This window comes from Triturus cristatus, unplaced genomic scaffold (genome assembly GCF_964204655.1).
Source record: "Triturus cristatus unplaced genomic scaffold, aTriCri1.1 SCAFFOLD_159, whole genome shotgun sequence".
Lineage (NCBI taxonomy): Eukaryota > Metazoa > Chordata > Amphibia > Caudata > Salamandridae > Triturus > Triturus cristatus.
Window position 1 is genome coordinate 615,930 of NW_028188236.1, and position 17,373 is coordinate 633,302.

Sequence of the window (17,373 nt, forward strand, 5' to 3'; positions counted from 1 at the left end):
AGAAGAAACGGATGTTCAGGAAGTTCTGTATCAAGATTATGAAAGAAAAGTGAAAGACGATCAAATGCCAAACTGAAAAGACCAAAAGTGATCCTAATGGAAAGACAATGAATTACTGGAAAAGACATAACTGATAGAACCAAGTAGGTGCTTAGAGCCTTGGGTTAGACAATACTAGTTGTGAAGTAGGAGAGGCTAAGTCAAAAGACACTGATCATTTTTCGAAATGGCAAACACAGAGAGTAGAAAAACGAAATGTGTATTTCTTAAAAGATGGTTTAAAATGTGTTGTTGTTGTACAGGATTACTAATGCTTCTATGGAGTGCGTTGGCTTTAATGATTTCATTTAAAGTTACACTAGAAACAATAGAAGGACATAGTGAGAATAAAACTAATATAGAAAAGCTTCAGAAAGTATATCCGACTAAGATAGAAAGAAATTATTTACATAAAGACAGGCCTATAAATGATTTCTCTAACAATGTATTTTCGAAATTACTGTATGAATATGTCAAGACGATGGACGTGAGGGACTGCTACATCTGCATGCAGTTACCTGCATCTGTGTCTGAGGGGGTGACCTATCATCACCTCCCAGTAACGTATGGAATAACATGTAGTATAATAGCAAGTTTATTTTACAAAATAGGGAAATTAAAATATTACATTTCAGATGTAGATAACATATTTTCACAAGTACCTGTAATTAACAAATTAAATAAAGTAAAACCTGCAAAGGTGTTGGGTGAATTTTTCTTAGAAACCAAAGACCTAACATTAGAGTCCATATTTAGAATTTTTTTAACCTGCAGCTTAAAGAAGGAGGAGAAAGTGTTCTTGGATATGGTTGAAGAAAGGAGATTGAAAATGCAAAAGAAAGTACCTGAGGAGAAAGTGGAAAAGACAGTCTGGGTTGTTGAAAAAGAAAACCATTTGAAAGGAGAAGCTAGTCCAACAATGGCTTTAGATTGGCCCCAGAAAGGAAAGTTGTGCATTAGAAGGAATCAAACTGCATATGATAATTATTTTGTAGGTGCAAGTGATTGCCATGATACATATCGAATCATGGGTGGATGGGGATTTAAAGGAGGAAATTATCCAGTTTTTCCTGGATTATATTTTATCTGTGGGAACAAAGCATATTATCGTTTGCCAGACCATTGGTATGGCACATGTTATGTAGGCCTGGTTTTCCCAAAGCTATTCCATGTAGGAAGAGGAAGAGATGGTGTACATGAGATAGGTAGTCAACTAACACGTAGAAAAAGAGAATCTTTGCATTGATACCAGCAGTGGGAATATCTCTGAATGCACACAAAATTAGAAAATTATCAACAGTAGTGGATCGCTTGTCAACAAGCACAGCTGGAGGATTTTTATTGGTAAATACTGAGATGGTTGCCATGCGTGCCATGGTAATGCAAAATCGACTTGCCCTTGATATAATTTTGGCAAAAGAGGGTGGAGTCTGTGGAATGCTGAAAGTTCAACATTGTTGTACTTACATTCCTGACGAAAGTCAAGATGTTAAGTCATACATTAAAAATATAACTGATTTGCATGAGGAAATTGCACCACTGGAGGTTGAAGGTATTTGGGAAAAGATTGGAAAGAAATTATCCTCTATTAAAGATTTCCTATTAAAATTAATTAGTACATTTATAGGTAAGATCCTATTTCCATTAACCTGTGTGATTTTTCTAGTATTAATTTTAAGACTAGATGTTTATGTTGTAAACGAAAGAAAATACAGAAAAATTTAAAATGAGAAACTTTGAAAAAGAGAGAAAATAAAAGACGAGAAAGAGAATTTAAAGAAGTAGAATTAGAAGAAATGAAAGATAGTATGTATAGAAAAGCAAGAGGACAAGAAATTGGTGAAACAGAAATGTGAACTAATAAATGAATTCATTTTCTTTTATAATACATTTTCAAAATTTTAGGTATTATGGTGATATAATCACCAAAGGGGGGATTGATGGAGCAGGTAGTACAAAATGTTGTATACCTCCTCTATTCATGCATGAAAATACTAATTATATAATCAATTAACTATAATATTATTAAACGAGTATTGCATGTATACTAATCAACATTATTAAAACTTAAACTACACATGGGATTTGCTATTTGCATGGCTAAATAACTGTGAGAAGTTGGCCTGGTATATGCTGTTCACTAGTTCTAGTGACCACCTTGTACCATGCCAAGCAACCCTTATGGTGTGGTTGTAAGTCAACCTTTTTGGACTAGCTGCCCTAGTGGTAGCGTAGGCTAAGCAGTCTTTGAGGCTAAACTCGTGATGCGTGTTAAGCAAGCTGTTTTACCAATAGTAACCCCCTTTTATACCAATGAAAGGACACCACACAGATATATATTCAAAATATATATGTATTTATTTCTCAAAGTAACCCCTAGTCTCTTTATGAGCACAGGAGCACAAATCGTCAAACAAGATTATCACAGAATACACAGAAGTTGCACGTTATATGGATAGGCCCTGGTGGCCACTCAAACCATATACTAAAATAGTGGTATAAGTACCACGAACAGAAAAGGGAAAAGGCCTAGGGCCTCTAGAATCGCTGGGCCTACAAGGAGCTAACGTCAGTTAGTGACCAGGAGGTCCACGGGTGGCGTGTGCAGAGCAAATAGTCACACGCGGGCTCCCATAGGTTTCAATGGGTGCGTAAAAAGTACAAAGTTACTGCAAAAGGAATCTTCCGGATGACCTAGGAACTTAAGATTTGGAACACAGGCACTAGAGATGTATTACTACACATGGGCACCGGAGTGCCAGCTTTACCTCACCCACAGGAAGCGGGTGCATAGGCCTCAAAGTGCGTCGGGTTTCTTCTATCTGTTCCGTTGAGCCTGGGACAAAGATGCTGCAGGCGGTCGGTCGGGAAGAGATGCAGTGGGTCCAAGAGTGGATCGGAGATGTTGAAGACCTGTAAGCAGAGGGGACAGTGTTCACAGTCACTAGCCAGTGACCAGCGTGGCACCAGGTGGGTACCAGGCGATGTCGGGTGCAAACAGGTGATGAGGGGTAGCTTGTCTCCGCAGCCACGTGGTCCCTGAAGGTCGACGACGTCCAGGAGTCGGCTCACGAGCTGTCCCACGCAGGCTCTCGCTGTCGGCGGTGTCGGCGACTTGATCGAAGCAAACAAGCCTTGGCAAAAGCAATTGCAGGAGGATTCGGAAATCAGCTGTTGGTTCTGACCAGCAAGGTCAGAGGGATTGCTCCTTTGGAGGGGAGCAAGGGCCAGTCTGGAGCAACCAGACCAGCGGTGTTTGTCGTAGATTTCGTCGCCAAGATGGCCACTAGCCAGCGGGCCAGCAACCGGTTAGGCGCGTCGAGTGGCAAAATGCAGAAGGGCCCCACGCAGATCGTGGAGATGCTGGAGGGCTCACCTTTGGTGCAGATGCTGCTCGAGGGTTGGGCTTCTCAGGACCCAAAGCACAACTTGGAGGGGGCCTCGGTTGTTGCACTGGTCAGCTTGTCGTAGTCGTTCCAAGATGGCTGGCTCCACGTGTCTCGGTGCCTCCACGGGTCTCCTCTTTGCAGGGACTGTGGATCGGGCGGTGAGAGGTCTGGAGGTCCAGGTCTCGTCAGTCTCTGGGCTCGGGCTCCGGCGGGAGGCGGCGGCAAAGCAGACGTTGATTCGCTGGATGGTGCTTGCGTTAGCAAGGTGGTCACTCCCTGACCACAGGGGAGATTTTCTTCAGTCTTCTGTGCAGCAGAATGTCGAAGTTCCCGTCTTCTTCTTAGTTTCAAGTTGATTCCAGGATGTCTGAAGTCTTAGGACACAGCTCCTACCTTTAAGCGGATTCTAGGGGCCGGACTACCTGCTAGGTCCCTCCCTATGGGTGGGACCAGGAAGGGGGGTGGTTACACCCCCAATCCTTTGTCCAGCTCGCCCCAGGCCCGGGACTGGTGTGCCCCAGGACCGGTTTGAACTGGCATATGCACCGAGGCTCCTTGTGAGCCACAGGCATGTCTGGTTTCTTTCAAGCCCTACCTGACCAATACACAAAATCCTGTCTGGGGTGGTGCACGCACCTCCCCTGGCAGGAAACCCTTTGTCCACACCTCCCAAGCTGGAAGGACTCCCAGCAGCAGGAGGGCAGACTTGTGTCTGTGGTGGCAGCATCCATTTTGTGGAGCTGAGGCTATGTCTGATTTTACCCGGGTTTCAGGTACTGTACATGTCGTGTCCCTCTAGAAGGGTGGAATGCTAACCCCGTCGCCAGAATTGGCGAGGGGTTAGTATTCCAATTCGTATGACACCTTACTCGACATGTTTTGATAAAGCCAAACCAAAGATAGCATTTAACCGCGAGGTTCATAATGCACTTAAGAGTATATGGTATGACGATATCTGGAAACAGTAGAAGGAAGTTGTTCCGACCACTGCAGACAGGCTCAGCTCATGCCAGAGCACCATCTCACATGGAACCAAGCACTCTGCCTTCAGGATTGTTAAGGCCTGCCATAGGAGTGACTTATAGGTTACCAGGTGTCCCATTTAAGTTTAGGTATAGGTATACTACACCTAAGTAAGAGGTGATTACACCAACTTACCCCAGCTGAGTGATCAGCCAGTTGTGTCAGATTGTTAGGCCAAGCCTGGGGTGGCATAATACATGCTGCAGCCCTTGGCAGGCCTGGGGTACACCAATGCCCTGGGTACCTAGTGTACACTGGTACAGGGGCTGACAGGGTGATCCAACCAATTGGGTATGTACCTAGGGTACATGGAGTCCATTTTAAAGAGAGAGCAGATAGCCTGAGAGCCTGAATGGCAGGATCTCAGGCCAACTAAGTCGAAAAACCAGCTAGACACTAGGCAAAAATTTGGGGGTAACCATAGTCAGATATCCACCTTCCTACACAACCCCCCCCCAAACGAAGGGAGATAAGGCTGACCTTGACCAGGTAAGCCTATATTGCCCAAGTGGCCATATAAGGAGGAACCAGCACTGGCATGGTTACCCCCTGTCTCATGGTCCACTAAGCAATCCCTCACCCTAAGGGTATCAGAGGGTCTCCACCATAGGGAATCTCTACCTGTGGTGTGTCTTGGCAAAGTAAAAGGCTGGTGTTGAGATGGAGTACTGAAGTGAGTGTCCTCAAAGTGAGGCCTCAGCTTCCTCCAATCATCCTCCACCATGGATGCCTTTCTTTCTTTAACTGAGTTGCACTGTGCTCTCAGGGTCAGCCTCTGGCTACCTAAAGCTGGAGGCTGGGTCCCTTTTGTGGGCTTACTGGAGGGACGGGTCAGGTTTGGGGCCCTAAGGTCCCATGTTTGCCTGTGCCCAACAGAATCCCCCTGGGGGAGGTCCCTAACTACCTGTAAAGGAGATCCCTCAGGAATGTTTTTACCCATCACCTGACTAGGGCTACTAGCCAGGCAATCCTCATTCTTTTGATGGGGGGGTTCTTGTGGACAGGGGCCCTCTGGGGGTCCACTGGCCTCCCTGACCTCTGCAGCCCTGGGCTGACTGAGGCAGGGTAGAGAGAGGCAGGCTACCTGCACCAGACTGGATCCCACCTTGGAAGGGGCCACTGACATCAGAGGCTCTGCCAGGCCAGGCCTGGCTACCTCTGGGGCAGTTCCTTCACAAGGGGTGAGGTCAGATCCCTGAGGAGGCTGACCTTTTCCTAATGTCTGGGGAGAGGGAGACTTTTCTTCCTCCCCACTACTCTCAGTTTGTGTGGAGTGATCCATTGTTTCAGGCTTCACTACACCTATGTCAGTCTGAGTATAGGCTGAGACCATTACAGCCTTGCCAACCTTTTCAGGGGGGCACTCAGTTTGTGTTTGAGCTGTGACTGTCACAGCTCTGCCAGTCCCTACAGGGAAGTCTGTCTGTGCCTGGGCTGTGGCTACCACTGCCCTTCCAACCTTTTTAGGGAGGAAATCTATTTGGACAGGGGTTGTGAATGGCACAACCCCCCTACCCTTTTGTGAAAGGCCTACCATTGTAGAATGGGTGTCTTGTTCAACTCCAGCCCAAGCTGAGAGTTCTAAGTCATTCCCCAGTAAGCAGTCTACAGGCAAGGTTGGGGACACTGCTACCCTTTTAGGGCCAGTGACCCCTCCCCAGCTGAGACATACCTCTGCCATGGGATGACTGTTCTGTTTGCCATCAATGTTAGTCACCTGGTAGGAGAAACCGGGCAAAAGCTGCTCAGAGGGAACTAGCCAATGGGCCACCATTGTGATGCTAGCCCCAGTGTCTCTGTAGGCCTCAGCTTTTGTACCATTGATGTAGGGCTCCTGTCTGTACCTACCCAAAGTGTTGGGACAGGCAGTGAAGTTGGCAAACCCCATGCCACCATCACAGACAAGAGTGGTTGCTGTAGGGGAATTGGCTAAGCCAGGGTCCCCCTGTGTTCCCCAAGTAAACCCACCCAGATTTCTGGGGGCACTCCCACCACCTGGGGGATTACTGCTGACAGTAATAGGTGGTGTGACAGGAGTAATTGGAGGAACAGTTTTGTTTTTAGCCCTTGGGCAACCGCTGTCAGTTTTCCAACGCCCAGGAGTTTTACACTCATGGCAGTAGGGCTTTTTAGCTGTGGTAGAGGAGGGAGCTTGGGACCCACCACCCTGTGTGGAGTTTTGGGGCCCTGAGGAAGGTTTCTCTTTTTCTTTATCCCCACCCTTCTCTTGAGGCTTGGTGGTATCTTTCTTTTGGTCACCACCCTGGTTTTTAGGCCTGATCCTGGTCCTGACCCATTTATCTGCCCTCTTTCCCAATTCTTGGGGAGAGGTCAAATCTGAGTCTACCAGGTGTTGATGGAGAAGCTGGTTTTGACAATTACTTAAAATCTGCTCTCTCATCATCAAATTGTACAATCCTGTATAATCAGACACCTTACTTCCCAGCAACCAACCCTCCAAAGCCTTAGTGGCACATTCCACATATTCAGACCAGTCCTGAGTCTGTGTCTTCTGGGTGTCTCTGAACATTAACCTGTACTGTTCAGTGGTTAAGCCTAACCCATCAACTAGGACACTCTTCAGGACTCTGTAATTTCTGACATCCTCTTCTCTAACAGTGAGGAGTCTATCTCTGCCTCTCCCCTCAAAGGAGAGCCATAAGATTGCTGCCCACTGGTCTTCAGGAACCTGCTGCACTTTGCAGGCTCTCTCAAGAGCAGTCATCCATTTGTGGATGTCATCCCCACTTTTGTAGGGGGGCACAATCTTGGACAGGTTCCTATTGTCAAAGACCCTATCTTTGTCCCTAGGGACATTGCTGCCACCAGTGGGTATAGACCCACTCTCTCTATGCTGCCTAGCCTTGCTCAGTTTTTCTTCCATCAGGGCTACTTCTAGCTCCTGCTTCCTGATCCTCAGCTGGGCTTCTTGCATCTTGGCCTCATGTTCCCTCCTCTGAGGGGTGGTCAGTCTCCTGGAGTGACCTTGAGAGCCTCTAGAGCCATGGGAAGCATTGGAGTCACCTGAGCGATTCCTTTGCCTTCCAAGCCCTGTGTTAAGTCCACTGGGGAGATCCAATGGGGTGAACCCACTGTCAGTCCCCAACAGCCTTAGTTTAGCTGGGCCAAGTATAACACTTGGCACTGGGCTAGTTCTCCCTTCATCCCCACTCACATCTGTATCCCCATCACTTTCTTCCTCTGTGGTAGGCATCCCATCTAAGGGGTGACTATTGGAAGGGGGTACCTCTGTGGCATCTTCAGAAGGGGGGCCTCCTGTTCCTGTCCCTAAGGGGGCTAACTGGGAAGCTTTCCTGAGCTCTTTTTGATTTTCATCTTCTTGCAAGAGCTCTCTGAGCAAAGCAGAGGTAGGGTTCTTGGGCTGTTTAAGGCCTCTAAGAGTTGCCAGCTGCCTGAGCTCATTTTGATTAAGGGTAGCATAGATGGATGGTGCCCTCGGGGGGTCACTCTCAACAGAGATGGGTACAGTGGACCCCTCTGCCCCAGCCATTGCTCTTAAGTGTGGGTGGATGTGTTGCAATCTACCTACACTTGGGTTTACCTACTAAACCTATCTAGTAGTTGTAGTCAGGGTGTGCTACTCCCTTTGCTCTACCACAACTAAGTTCAGTAGAACTTAAGTATATCTAATCTTGTTTTATATGTACCTACAGGTACCTATGTGATCTTTCAATTGGTAACCAAGAGATTACAATGGTAAAACACAGCAAGCTCAAATCCAACCGCTGCTCACCAATGTGAGAAGTTGGCCTGGTATATGCTGTTCACTAGTTCTAGTGACCACCTTGTACCATGCCAAGCAACCCTTATGGTGTGGTTGTAAGTCAACCTTTTTGGACTAGCTGCCCTAGTGGTAGCGTAGGCTAAGCAGTCTTTGAGGCTAAACTCGTGATGCGTGTTAAGCAAGCTGTTTTACCAATAGTAACCCCCTTTTATACCAATGAAAGGACACCACACAGATATATATTCAAAATATATATGTATTTATTTCTCAAAGTAACCCCTAGTCTCTTTATGAGCACAGGAGCACAAATCGTCAAACAAGATTATCACAGAATACACAGAAGTTGCACGTTATATGGATAGGCCCTGGTGGCCACTCAAACCATATACTAAAATAGTGGTATAAGTACCACGAACAGAAAAGGGAAAAGGCCTAGGGCCTCTAGAATCGCTGGGCCTACAAGGAGCTAACGTCAGTTAGTGACCAGGAGGTCCACGGGTGGCGTGTGCAGAGCAAATAGTCACACGCGGGCTCCCATAGGTTTCAATGGGTGCGTAAAAAGTACAAAGTTACTGCAAAAGGAATCTTCCGGATGACCTAGGAACTTAAGATTTGGAACACAGGCACTAGAGATGTATTACTACACATGGGCACCGGAGTGCCAGCTTTACCTCACCCACAGGAAGCGGGTGCATAGGCCTCAAAGTGCGTCGGGTTTCTTCTATCTGTTCCGTTGAGCCTGGGACAAAGATGCTGCAGGCGGTCGGTCGGGAAGAGATGCAGTGGGTCCAAGAGTGGATCGGAGATGTTGAAGACCTGTAAGCAGAGGGGACAGTGTTCACAGTCACTAGCCAGTGACCAGCGTGGCACCAGGTGGGTACCAGGCGATGTCGGGTGCAAACAGGTGATGAGGGGTAGCTTGTCTCCGCAGCCACGTGGTCCCTGAAGGTCGACGACGTCCAGGAGTCGGCTCACGAGCTGTCCCACGCAGGCTCTCGCTGTCGGCGGTGTCGGCGACTTGATCGAAGCAAACAAGCCTTGGCAAAAGCAATTGCAGGAGGATTCGGAAATCAGCTGTTGGTTCTGACCAGCAAGGTCAGAGGGATTGCTCCTTTGGAGGGGAGCAAGGGCCAGTCTGGAGCAACCAGACCAGCGGTGTTTGTCGTAGATTTCGTCGCCAAGATGGCCACTAGCCAGCGGGCCAGCAACCGGTTAGGCGCGTCGAGTGGCAAAATGCAGAAGGGCCCCACGCAGATCGTGGAGATGCTGGAGGGCTCACCTTTGGTGCAGATGCTGCTCGAGGGTTGGGCTTCTCAGGACCCAAAGCACAACTTGGAGGGGGCCTCGGTTGTTGCACTGGTCAGCTTGTCGTAGTCGTTCCAAGATGGCTGGCTCCACGTGTCTCGGTGCCTCCACGGGTCTCCTCTTTGCAGGGACTGTGGATCGGGCGGTGAGAGGTCTGGAGGTCCAGGTCTCGTCAGTCTCTGGGCTCGGGCTCCGGCGGGAGGCGGCGGCAAAGCAGACGTTGATTCGCTGGATGGTGCTTGCGTTAGCAAGGTGGTCACTCCCTGACCACAGGGGAGATTTTCTTCAGTCTTCTGTGCAGCAGAATGTCGAAGTTCCCGTCTTCTTCTTAGTTTCAAGTTGATTCCAGGATGTCTGAAGTCTTAGGACACAGCTCCTACCTTTAAGCGGATTCTAGGGGCCGGACTACCTGCTAGGTCCCTCCCTATGGGTGGGACCAGGAAGGGGGGTGGTTACACCCCCAATCCTTTGTCCAGCTCGCCCCAGGCCCGGGACTGGTGTGCCCCAGGACCGGTTTGAACTGGCATATGCACCGAGGCTCCTTGTGAGCCACAGGCATGTCTGGTTTCTTTCAAGCCCTACCTGACCAATACACAAAATCCTGTCTGGGGTGGTGCACGCACCTCCCCTGGCAGGAAACCCTTTGTCCACACCTCCCAAGCTGGAAGGACTCCCAGCAGCAGGAGGGCAGACTTGTGTCTGTGGTGGCAGCATCCATTTTGTGGAGCTGAGGCTATGTCTGATTTTACCCGGGTTTCAGGTACTGTACATGTCGTGTCCCTCTAGAAGGGTGGAATGCTAACCCCGTCGCCAGAATTGGCGAGGGGTTAGTATTCCAATTCGTATGACACCTTACTCGACATGTTTTGATAAAGCCAAACCAAAGATAGCATTTAACCGCGAGGTTCATAATGCACTTAAGAGTATATGGTATGACGATATCTGGAAACAGTAGAAGGAAGTTGTTCCGACCACTGCAGACAGGCTCAGCTCATGCCAGAGCACCATCTCACATGGAACCAAGCACTCTGCCTTCAGGATTGTTAAGGCCTGCCATAGGAGTGACTTATAGGTTACCAGGTGTCCCATTTAAGTTTAGGTATAGGTATACTACACCTAAGTAAGAGGTGATTACACCAACTTACCCCAGCTGAGTGATCAGCCAGTTGTGTCAGATTGTTAGGCCAAGCCTGGGGTGGCATAATACATGCTGCAGCCCTTGGCAGGCCTGGGGTACACCAATGCCCTGGGTACCTAGTGTACACTGGTACAGGGGCTGACAGGGTGATCCAACCAATTGGGTATGTACCTAGGGTACATGGAGTCCATTTTAAAGAGAGAGCAGATAGCCTGAGAGCCTGAATGGCAGGATCTCAGGCCAACTAAGTCGAAAAACCAGCTAGACACTAGGCAAAAATTTGGGGGTAACCATAGTCAGATATCCACCTTCCTACAATAACTTTTATAACTAAAATCTGTACGCATATTAATGAGTAGTATATGTGGTAATAGAATATTACATGATATATGTTGCTTTGTGACGTTGCATCATCGAGGAGGACCGAAAAGGGTGAATATAATGGCTTTGAATGTCGCTATATGCGAGATAAATACAAGCACATAAAGGGATTAGTAAGGGGTTAACATTAGAATCACCATTTCTATGTATTAATTATTCTTTTGTGTTTATTTCGCTTAAGTTGACATCTGGGCCTAATCCAATATGGCCGCTGACATCGCACGTAGAAGTGGCCACTGTCTCGTGAGGCGCGGAGTGAACTGCACAAGTGCGAACAGTATCCTGAACCTCTTAGCGACTTTTGCTCATCATGTTCCCGGTCAAGGATATGAATTTGGTGGTTCGCCAAGATATGAGAACAATCAACCTTACAGTAAACCGGAACAAGCCGACACTTTGGCTGACAAGTGACCTCACCCCTCGCACTGTACTGAGAATCTGGGAATAAGAATTGGATGATCCCAACCAGCCAATCACGACTGTCCTAAGCCTAAAAATGCATCTTCTTTAACATGAAATCATTATAAAAAAGGGTGGTAGAATAGAGAGGAAAGCTATGTTCGTGATGCCTTTCCTGATGGTCCAGATGCTGCCCGACCGCTTGATGACTGCAAACATTTTCCAAATCCACGGGCTATGATAGATGCTTGCACGATTTCTGGTCCTTTGATAAAATTGGGGACTGTAACATGCTGAGCAGAGGACTTTGGGCTAGGGCCTGCTTTATTTGGACAATTTGCGACAGACTTGGTTATACAGAGCCAATGAATTAGAGGATCACAAATAGCCAGATTAGGTAAATATGATGTTCTGCGATATACTTGAATTGATCTAGAAATTCTAAACTTTGATGAGACAAATGCAAATATAAATCATTATGAAATTTTAGATAAACGAATATTGATTAACAAGAAATATGAGTTTGTGGTTTTTCTTTAAGGGAAATAAGGATTCTGAGTCTTAAATGTGTTTTAGCCGTTTCTAAATCACCATCAACCAATCCAACTAATTAGTCCGTCGACCAAGTGGGAGGAGTGCCTTGATGTTTAGGATTAGGGATCTATAGGCGATGGATGTTAATGTATATTTTGTAAAATAACTTTCTCTCCCTATAGGTTATAAGGTCCCCCCCAACATGTCCAGCGCTTGAATTATTCATCCCTCCTGTATGTGTAGACGCGTGAATGGTGACGTGTGTGAGTTGGTGTTATGGGCCCCACCAATGAATGCGTGTATGAATGAGTGTGCATGACGACGAGTCTGCAACGCAGGGAGGATTTTGGTATATGTCATTCCCCATTTTCTCAGTCTTGCGCTGGATCAATATCTTAGAATGCCGATGCCCCAAAAGATATGTGGACAGCAACATCCATCCAACCAAGAAGCGCATATTAGAGCATATGCGCGCAATTTCTAAGAAAGACCCCACCTATCCGGTGGCTCGTCACTTTGAAAAAATGCACAACAGTCATTGTGATCTTCTAAAAAATTTCTGTATCAATCAGATCCCCAAGAATGAAAGAGGTGGGAATAGAACAAGACAGTTACGAGCCCTTGAATCTAAGTACATTATCGATCTGCAAACTAAGGTCCCATTTGGCCTCAATAATGATGAGGAGCTGTGGTCCCATTTGGAATGATGCTGCTAATTTTCTGCCCATATGATATAGCTTTAACTGCCCTTTATGATCACTGTGACTTTTCTGTTTTACTTTACTTCTTTGTATCTTCTTTTCCCCTTCCCTTGTTTCTCTTTTTCCTTGTGTATCAACACAGAAACATGGGTTAACAATGACCCAGTATGGTCAATATGCATATCCAGGCTTGTAGAGTATTGCTCTAGCATTCCGTCATGTGATTTTGTCCATTCAGTGCTCAATTGTGAAAATACAATTGCTCCTCCTTCAACAAATATTTGTTCGGTTTGAAATAGAATTTTTTAAATACAGAACAGCTGACATATATCTTAATGAAGAAACTCCTCACGAACATCCCCAGGGCACCCTTAATGAAGAAACTCAAAAATGGGCTGTCTTCCACCAAGTGCATGCTCATAAATTGCAGATCAGCCACCAAACATGCAACAGAGCTGGCAGAAACCATCCTTACTCATGACATTGACATCACCTTCATCACCGAGTCATGGCTTAATGAGTACTCCTCCCCATTCATGGACATGCTTGTACCCCCAGGCTTTGCAATCATCAATAAAGACAGAAAAGACCAGCAAGATGGGGGTGTAGCTATCATACACAAGACCAACATTTCTGTGATGGAAACCGGCACCTTCAACTACAACACCTTCGAATGTCTAACCGCTAACATCAAGACAAGAGATAACAGACTACTACTCTGCCACCTCCTCTACCACCCGCCTGGCCCTGCATTCGGAGAACTTTTATCCGACCTGATAACCCACTGATCACTCCGTGACAGCACCCAAATTAATTCTAGATGACCACAACTTTCACTGGAATAACGAAAATAACCAGCTGATCCAAACCCTGAATAAGCTTCTACACAACAACAACCTCACCCAACACTGCGCAGATGAAACCCACAACGGAGGATCAACCATTGACACCATTATTGAACATCCAGACTCAGTCACGATCGACCACATCCTGCCCGCTGGCTGGTCCGACCACCATATCATCTTATTCAACATCAACCAAGTGCTCCTAGGCCAACCCCCCACGCGGGACTCCCCTCAATGGGTGAGAAATCTAACTCAGATCCCCCTGGCAGACTTGGAAGTCCGGATAAGCTCTCTCCTTCCCATCCCCACAGAGGATCTCACCACAACAGAACTCACCTCCCTATCTACGTTCAACGCAGCAGCCAGAATGGTCACCGGAGTGAAGAAGTTTAATCACATCTCGCTCGCACTCAGAGAGCTAAAATGGCTCCCAATTGAAATGCGTGCCAATTTCAGAATGGCCTGCCTCACGCACAAAGCCCTTTACACAGGGAAGCCCGCCTACCTGGCCGCCAAACTCAAGAAGGTCGGTCAGATTAGAAGCCTCAAAAGTTCCAACACTCTACTCCTCATCCCACCAAAAATCCGCAAACAAAAAAACACTTCTCGATCCTTCTCTGGAAATGCCCCCAAAATCTGGAGCTCCATCCCAGTTCATTTCAGGACTACCCACTCCTTTTTACAATTCAAAAGACAACTCAAAGACCACTTCCTTAACCGTTCTCTCCTGAATGGATAGCCGCTGCTGAAAAGCCTAAGCCTGCACTTTGCAGGACATAAACACTGCCCCACCAAGACTGATACCTCATCCCCTCCTTGCTTGTGCTCAGTATTGTGACTCTCTGTGTCTTCCTTTCCTCTAATGGTATTCAATGCACTGAGACTTTCAATTGCGCCTTGAATCAATGTGTGTACGACCGCCTAAATATGTGCTTTAACCCATGTTGTGAAGCGCTCCGATACCTTCGGGTCTGGTTAGCGCTATTCAAAACTCTACAATAAATAAATAATTAATTTGTCAATGACTACAATGAAATATATTGACACTTGTTTATTTAAGCAAACTTTGTTTTCTAACCGAAACCAGCTTGAGATTGTTCAAATCTGTGTTTTTTGGAGCACTTGCAAAGTGAAACTATGACATTACATTGCCTGTAACATGTTTTAAGATGGCCGCCATGAATTACGCATTATGCCTTAAATTGATTGCGCCGTCTTTTATGTCATTGTTTTTAAACTCACGTCATGATCTGACATTTCAAAAGGGTGTTTACAACTTGGTGTCATCGGCAGATTGCCGAAACGCGTCTGTCGGTGCGGGGGGTTCCAGCACATTAAAATTACTTCAATAAGAATTCCTGTGAGTGCCCTCTTTTAACACGCCAACCGAACGGTTTGGTAAAGTGGAGAAATATATATATATATATAATATATTACCTACTGGCAGTCGACAGTAGGTAGTTATAGTTAGGACCTATTTTCCATAGGAAATCCGCAACATTCTATTTGGAATAACGTTGGCGTCAATTGATGAATCTTCGCAAAAGTTTCCAAACTTTTGGCCAGCTCCGGTCCGCTCCTATCCTGAAAATTTCACAGTGATTCGTCAAGCGGGGGCCGACAAAAAAGGGGGGTCCCAAAACGCGTTTTTCCCCATGCATTTTCCCATAGGACCTGTTGACGCAGCTACAGCCTGAAGTGCTGAACGGAATTGCACCAAATTTGGCAAAGAGTAGTTCCTGAGAAAATCAAAAGTAAAATCACATATATATTTGGGCGGAGCCTAACCACACATCTCATCGTGAGATCTGATTGGCTGTCAGCACTTCATCCAAGAAGTGTTGGCAGCCATCTTGGGACCAATATACATGATAACACCTCATTAAAAAGCATTGCAGTTAATAGAAGGTTTTAAGACTTTAGTTACATTAAAAATCATGTGTTGACGGTACCATACTCATTTTAGGAATTGCATTGTGTTCTAAGGTGATTTTACCATGTGAAAAAGCCTTCTGCTGTGATATCATGAATCATGTTTGAGAGAAAACTATTTTGTCATGCTTTTCCCACAGAGGTTTGGAAGGTGATCTATAAGCTAAACTGAGAGCATATTTTCTGTAAATTCACATTATCTTTCTTAGTCATGTGAGAATGAAGTCTGACATTCTCAGTAAAACATGTACATCCAACAAGGGCAGAGACTGTTAGTTGATTCCTTTGTGTTCTACTGCAGCTTCCCAGAGTGTTCTAAAGAACAACTAGAGCGCTAACAGTCCTACTTATGACAAACGTATGGCACACCTGAAGCCATCTTGGTTGGAATAAAGTGGTAACTCTTAAAACATTTAATTTAAAAAGGAACAAAATGAGGGGGTTCATTTTGCCATAGAAAGTATGATTAGTGCTGCAGAAAGAAAAATTAGGGCACATTTTGAGTGACTTCTCAAATCCTATTCTATTTTATTAAACAATTCTGATATGCAGACTGAAACATGCACTTTCAATACAAGCAGCAGACTTCCCTGGTGAGCAGTAGCTTTACTACAGTAATCTAATGAGCAACTAGAGTGCTAACATTCAGAATTTATGGCAAATGTGTGACATATCTGAATACCTTCTTGATGGAATCAAAGTAAAAAACTGAAAGCATTTCCTACTGAGGAGACTGCAGTAAATGAGGAAATTAGGAAACATCATAACAAATAAATCTCCCAAGATGGCCACCAGAGACAAAAGAGCCCAAATGCAGCACAAATATCACCCAGATGTAGCTCACATGTAGCCCAATGACAGAAGTGTGCAAAACACTTATTTTTTGTGTATTTGCAGTTTTATATAGTGCAGACTTGTCAGGTATTAGAGTGCTTTACATGAGCATTGGTTACATCACACAATATCAAATTCATTTTGGTTGTAGACATGGGGAGATTAAGTGATTTGACCAGAATCACAGAATGAGCTGAAGCAGAAACTCCAACCTGGTTCCCCAGTTGCAAAGTCTGCAGCTCTGGAAGTAACACCACATCCTCTCCCCTAGGGGCACGGACTCTGAAAATTGAAGGCAGGTAGGAGAGTGCAGCGGCAACAGTTTTACCACATTGGGCAGGCAGGAAGGGCAGTGGCAGCACAACAGACTATGGAGGGCAGTGGAAAGGGGGGCAGGGGCAACAAACCAACAATACAGGACTGGCAAGAGAGGCTGTGGCAATATAATAGACCATTGTGGGCAGAAGGAAGAGGCAGTGGTAGTACAACCATACATACCAACAGACCCGTTTCAGCCAGGAAACGTCCAATGTTTTCAAGCTCAAATGGGCTTTATTTGATCTGTCTCCTGTCTACAATCTCCTCTTTTTCAATGTAACTCAAAGGGAAAAATCATTACCCCAGTTTTTTTTCTAAATCTCCCTCTTGCCAAGTTCAAAATGTTCGCAAGTATGGTACATTGGATCATGGTAGGCAGGAGGAATTGGGGTAGGGACATGGACTCGGATAACAGAGGACAGGAGGGACATGGAGAGGTGCACCAAACAGACCCTACAGGGCAGGCATCAGGGTTTGCAGCAGCCTAATACACCACACAGCGCATGCGGGACGGGAGTGCAGCACAACAATCCAAAGAAAGCAATAGGGAGGGAACAGGACCATGCACATGGATAACAGAGAACAGAGGGGAAAGAGGCAATGGTAGCTAGCTGACCATAATGGACAGGCAGGAGAGAAAGCTGCAGCATAACAGACCATAAAGGGCAGGAGGGACGGATCAGGGGCATTACAATGGAACAGACAAGCCAGGAGGGAGGGAATAGGGGTCTGCGCATGGAAACAGAGGGCTGGGGGCAAGGGGGCAGGGCAGGAGCAGCAAGATGACCAT